The following is a 6,425-nucleotide window of genomic DNA, read 5'->3' on the forward strand; positions in this document are numbered from 1 at the left end:
TTTTAGCTATCTTATTGACGAACCTTCAAACCTCTACTTTCTTTTGTCTTATCAATCTCATGAACTAGGCACATATCCTATACCCGCATATAAATTCAATTGATTATCCGATTTCGGGGTAAACAAAGTTAACCTTAGTGCCTCGTCAAGACTCCCAGGGAAATTTGTTGCTGCCAAAAGTGTCACCGGTTTACCTGATGTATTATTAGAGTTGTTTAATCCATCGATGTGAACTAGAAGTTCAGACTTCATCCTTCGGGATGCTTCAGTCTCTGTAGCAGACCTGAGAAACAGCTTCAAAGTATTACAATTAAAACTAAAAATTTATAAGTTTAACATGCTAAAGAAGCTTTTATGCTCAAACTAATGTTGATTGTTGAGCATATGTATTATTGTGGGATGTATGCAAACACAAGAGATAGGTGAAGGACAAAATATTTAGAGTTTAAGATTTATGCATTGACGTTATACAAAAATCAGGCTACTTATAATACAAATTACAAAATCTTTATGATAAAACATTAATTGGTGACCTGATAAAGATAACTAACTACAGGCTATAGATATGATCTAGCAAATAACAGTTTAAACACTAATGCATTGCTCAGACGCATTAATTGGTAGCTTGATAAAAATCTCTACGGTTGGAAAACATACAGTACATATATACCAGTATGTATCAATTCAGAGCAGACTTAGCTGCTCAAGTGAAACTTCAGTTTTGGTAAAACATACACCTTTTATTTTCCTTAAACTTCAGTTTTGGTAAAACATACACCTTTTAAACTTGTCTGCTCTTTGTAGCTCCTTGCAAGGCTTAATTAGTAGAGGCACTTCACTTATTTACTGGGGAAAAAGCAACAACAAGCTGGTCATCTCTCTAGTTACTAGGACGTGTAAACCCGTAACATTTATCTACGCCTAGAAGTCAAAATATGTTACTCCCTTCGTCCCAATTTATGTGGCACCTTTCGGATTTCAAGATTCAAACAAGTCTTTCTTTGACGGTACTTTTTTCATATATCTTTTAAATATTTTGAATGGTCAATCATTATAACTTATAGTACTTTTTTTACTTGAAGATTCCATGCCCGAATTCACGGTCAAAATTAAACTGTTTGATTCTCGAAATTCGAATTAATGAGAAAAATACTTTTGCCAAGTGTGTTTTCCCTGTGCCAGGTGGACCATACATAAGAACTCCTCTCCAAGGTCTCCTAATTCCTTGCAAGTAACATTCAATACATTAAGTATCCATTACTCTTTTGTTATTGTGCCATGTAGGTACAACATGTTCATAGTTGCAAGTCCGAACTTAATATTAGCAAGAAATTGTAACTTCCATTGGGTTTAGATGAAATATTTGCGGAAGTTAGATGAAATATTTGCGGAAGTCATTTCCCTCAAAGGAAAACTTTTTTTCAGGAAGTTAAATGAAATGTTTCAATTCCTTTGGTTTTTGGTTGGTCAATATTAAACATCAATAAAAATGAAACTAGCAAACTCGGAAATATTTTGATGATTTTTTTTTCAAGTAAGATTAAATAATAATGTCTAAATGTGTTAGTTGAAGCGATTGATATGAATTCAACTCTCTCAAAATGGAACCTATTCCAAACATATATGCCATGGTTCCTTACAGGGGCGGCTCAAGAGAACCCGTGGCCTAAAGCCGGAATTTAAAAGGAGGCCTTATATTTATTTAGTAAAATTTTAATATATTTTATTTGTTATTTATTCTTATAGCTTTTTTAAAGTGTATTTTTTTTTTCAATTGACGATATAGTCAATTCGTGTAATTTTTCATGAGACATTAACTGAATCATGAGTCTTATATTCTGTGTTACGATCATTTCATCGATTTAGTTTTTTTTTTTTAATTTAGTTCAAGCGATTGTTACAAAAAACTTTTCAAAATTATTTTATAAGCAATGGAAACATTTAAAAATAGAAGTAAGACTTCAGGCCAATAAGAGTATCATCTTCTACATATAAATATTTTCGTATCACTTTAACTAACAAAATAGATTAAAACCGTCAATGACTATTATGCCTTAAAAAATATTGAAGGGGCTTAATAATGTCTTTTCTATTCTGATTGTTTAATAATCTACTTAGCTTGAGCTTGAAAAATATCTAAAAAGGCACTCAAAGAGTTAGAGAAGATCTTACAAAGTCAAAAATATAAATTAGATTGATTTAAGTTGAAGTGAATTAAACCATATTACAAAGTAGGAAGTAATTATAAATTTAATTGACTACAACTTCTAACTGTAATTACATCAATCATATTTCTAAAAAGTAGCATAAACTTTGAAAATATATATATGTAATATTTGATAGTAAAATGATCCAGAAAATTATTTATCACTAATAATAAAAATATAATTTTTTAAAAATCATATATATAATACAAATTATTTTGGGGCCCTAATATATTTGGGGCCTAAAGCCACTGCTTTGGTGGCTTTAGGCTTCAGCCAGCCCTAGTTCCTTACTTCGACAGGATACAAATATCTAAATTTGATACTTTAGATACTTTTTCAGACCTATTGTCAATATTAAGTAGTAAAAAATTTGTATCAAATTGAAAGTTAAGATAGTTATAAAGAAAATACATAATTTTCCTCCTTTGGGACACCAGAAAATGATGAAAAATATTTTACTGAAATATTATCAAACGTACACCAATATATCGTTCATTAGTATCCTAATATTCAGAATCAAATATCTGCAATACCTGGAAATACTCAGGCATCAACAGTGGTAGTACCACTGCTTCCTGTAGAATCCTCTTGACTTCACTTAATCCTGCAACGTCATCCCCTTTCACCCCTGGATTAATTTTTTCCAATATTTCCTTCTCAAGCTTAGCAGCAAATTCAGGATCAGGTCCATTGTATTTTCCTTTTGACTCAACGCCTTTTACACCATTCTGAAAGTTGTAAACTGTTGGGTGTGCGAACAAAGTACCACATTGGTAGCTGGAAAGAAAAAGAAGCTACTTATAAGGAGTTGGATACTCTTAATGATGTGAGGCCTTTTGGGGAAAACCGTGTGGGCTTGGCCCAAATCGGACAATATCACATCATGTTAAGAGTATACTGGTATCAGAGCCAATGGTTTGGCGGGATGAGTATGAAGATGGCGGAGTGTGGCGGCCCGGCTCAGTGCCTTTGCCCGTCTACGCGCCTGTTTACGACCTTTACCCGTAGCTTTGAAGACGCATACACAGCCTTTGGGCTTCGGTGACCGTAAATACTCTGACGATGTGGGTGGCACACAGACATGTTGAATCTCTGATCCATGGTATGATAATGAGCCATGTGGAACTTAGTTCGAGGGGGAGATTGTTGGGTGTGCGAACAAAGTACCACATTGGTAGCTGGAAAGAAAAAGAAGCTACTTATAAGGAGTTGGATACTCTTAATGATGTGAGGCCTTTTGGGGAAAACCGTGTGGGTTGGCCCAAAGCGGACAATATCACATCATGTTAAGAGTCTCTTTGGACCGTTTAGCCCAACATAAACAAGGACGGTAACAATACTATAAAGTCTCAGCTTAGTATAATTAGAGTAAAGGAGCTTTTCGGTACACCAATTGCTCTAAAAAATTACATCAATTTAACGCATACTAACTTGATTTTATTTATGTAACAATAAATCCACTGCTTTTATGTAAAATCTCATCTATAATCAATTTTGCCTTGTAGAGCGAAGATTAAAGATTATTTGAGATTGGAGTTTGGTAAAATACTTTGTGATTTGAGTCTACATGATGGCCTTAAAAGCAACAGTTTTAAATGTTTTCGTATATTATTAAAGACACATGAGGTATTTGTACAACTTGTTGCCCAGAGTTTCCGTAACTATTCACTGCATGCAAAGAAGGCCGATCCGTCCACCGTAAGATTTTTATAAAAGAAAAAGAGAACTTTGTAATCTAAAACAAGAAATAGTTGGAAAAGTATAATATAACAAATTCTGTAAAGATTAAAAAAATTATTTAAGATCGGAGTTGGGTAAAATACAGTATGTGATTTGAGTCTAGATGATGGCCTAAAAAGCAACATTATCAAAATGTTCTCGGATAATATTAGAGGCACACGAGATATTTGTACCACTTGTTGCGTTTTCTTTCTGTAATTATTCACCTGCCCAGCACTTTGAATGTTGTTTGAAACAGTAGAATTGTTTGAGTAATTAGTTGCCGTTAGACCTGCAAATTGTTGTTGTAGTTGTTGTAGTTGTTATAGTTGTTGCTTTTAGACTTGCAAATTCTGTCCTACTGTTGGCTTTGCTTGTAATGATGCCACCTGCAAAATTTGAAATGTACTTACTCAAATTATAAGTCTGTGTGATTTTAGACTCATACTTTAATTCCTTGGATGGCCAACCAAGTTTAGAGAATATCTTATAAAAGTCACTTTTGTTTCATTTAGGACAACAAAGTCATTCAAGTATCACTATTTTCCTCAAAAAATAGTAAACACCTCAAAAGCCTCCGTCTCTCCTAGTTGGCATGCCACGTTATTAGAGCCCCATATTTTTTGATAATTGACTTATTTAACTCATCAAACTCATTTAATCAAATTCATATTTTATATCTAATCAAATATGACCCGGCTAAAAAGCGGCAAAATAACAAACTAGCATATAATCTAAATGAATTAGAATTAAAAGAGAGAATTTTTTTAAATCTATACATAAGTATTAAAATTTAAAATTCAAATATAAAAAAATTATTTAGAGCTTTAGTTTAATATGTTGCTAGGTATTAACATGATTAACATGACAAGTTGGAATATCTATGTTACACCTCAGATTTTCGCACGTTAAAGTCGCATCATGAGTTAGTCGACGCAAGTTCAAAAAGAAATTATCTTGAAGTTAAAAGGGATTGATCTTATTAATATAAATGGTTACAAGAGTCTATAAATAATATTAGTAAGTGGCGGAAGATTTGGAGGGTGAATGAATCAAAGAAGCATGAGTTTCGTCAAAAGTCGGCAAGTTGGGAATATGATAACTTGTACTTTTGGGTGAGATTAGGAGTTCTTCACATGCTAAGAAAATAATAATATGAAGTTTTTAATCGTATAATGGTCGTTTGTTAAGTTTGGAAGTCAAACGAGTTGTAATACAAAAGTCGACAAAGGGCGTCGCAAGTTAAGTTTGTAAATTTCACTGAAATTTGGGTCAGATGTCACGGAGCTTTTCTCTCAATCTACTTGGATTTACGGGGTGATCCACCTATCAAATCGAATCCCTACAAGTCTAGTTTCCAGTGCATTTTACCGTTCATCGATACGACATCGGAGTAGAGAGAAATTCACATTTCCGTCCAAGGATGCAAACTGCCGCGGGAACAGTGTGCTGCTTCAAATTGCCCAAGTATATATAGGCCCCTTGCACGAATTTTTCTTCCATTTTCTCACCATTCCCAACCTAGAAAACCCTCAAACCCTCTCCAATTAATCCTCCATCAATCTCAATCCAAACCAAGAGCAAATATATCAACTTTAACATGAAGAACAACATGGCAACTTCGAAATTGTGATTTCTTCACTATTTCACCTTTCGGAGGAAAACCTTGCTTTGAAGTAACTTGGAGTTTGAAGTGATTTTCATGACCTAAGGTATATTTTAACTTCCTTTTGATCTCTTTGAACTTCTACAAGTAATTGATCATAGAAATTGGTGAAAACCCCATAGAACAAGCTCTTCTATATTCTTATGAAACTTTCATGAACTTAGCTTATTTGTTGGGCTGTTTTATATGGTTTTGTTGTGTTGTTTGGAGTTATGGTGATATGGATGGGATCATATTGAAGAGGAGAAGTAGAAAAGTAGAATTTGGTAGCGTTTTACGGGAAAATTTCGCTACAAAAAGGCCTATAAATTCATGCCCATGAGTTGCTCGATTAAATGTCTAAATGAAGATTTCTATAAGCTATGACCTTGGTTTTATCTTGAATAGTCCGTATTATGTAGGAAATCATTCGTAAGGCGTTCGAGGACTCGGGAAACATATATAACTCCATCGACGAGGTATGTAGGGCTTTATTCTCTTTTGTGGCATGACTAGATTTCAAATGACCTTTCATTGAAAAGTTGTCCCGCTAACTTGGATCGATCACGTTCCATCATATTTGAGCTGACACATACTTCATCTATGACTTGTACCAAATTATGGTCCACATCTCCTTTTGGCTATCGATTAAAAGACTTTTCGTTCAACTTGTGTCGATTATGTCCCAAAATGGTTAAACTTACCCTTTTCTCATGAATAGCTTGTATTGAAGTACCTTTCACATTTCGTATCCCTCTTGTTTATCGAATGAAGAATGATATTAGTTACTGTACTCTTCACACCAAAGTTGAGTTGATTGTATTCCTTTAATTGAGTTAATCCTTATCTTCTTG

General features: G+C 33.8%; 1 pseudogene; it reads right to left on the reverse strand.

Moving 5' to 3' along the window:
- The window catches only part of LOC132065808 (katanin p60 ATPase-containing subunit A1-like), a 4,805-nt pseudogene extending 1,497 nt beyond the window's left edge, over positions 1-3,308 (reverse strand).
- Between the last annotated feature and the right edge of the window lie 3,117 nt (positions 3,309-6,425).

Source organism: Lycium ferocissimum, chromosome 1 (genome assembly GCF_029784015.1).
Source record: "Lycium ferocissimum isolate CSIRO_LF1 chromosome 1, AGI_CSIRO_Lferr_CH_V1, whole genome shotgun sequence".
In the NCBI taxonomy this organism is placed as follows: Eukaryota; Viridiplantae; Streptophyta; class Magnoliopsida; order Solanales; family Solanaceae; genus Lycium; species Lycium ferocissimum.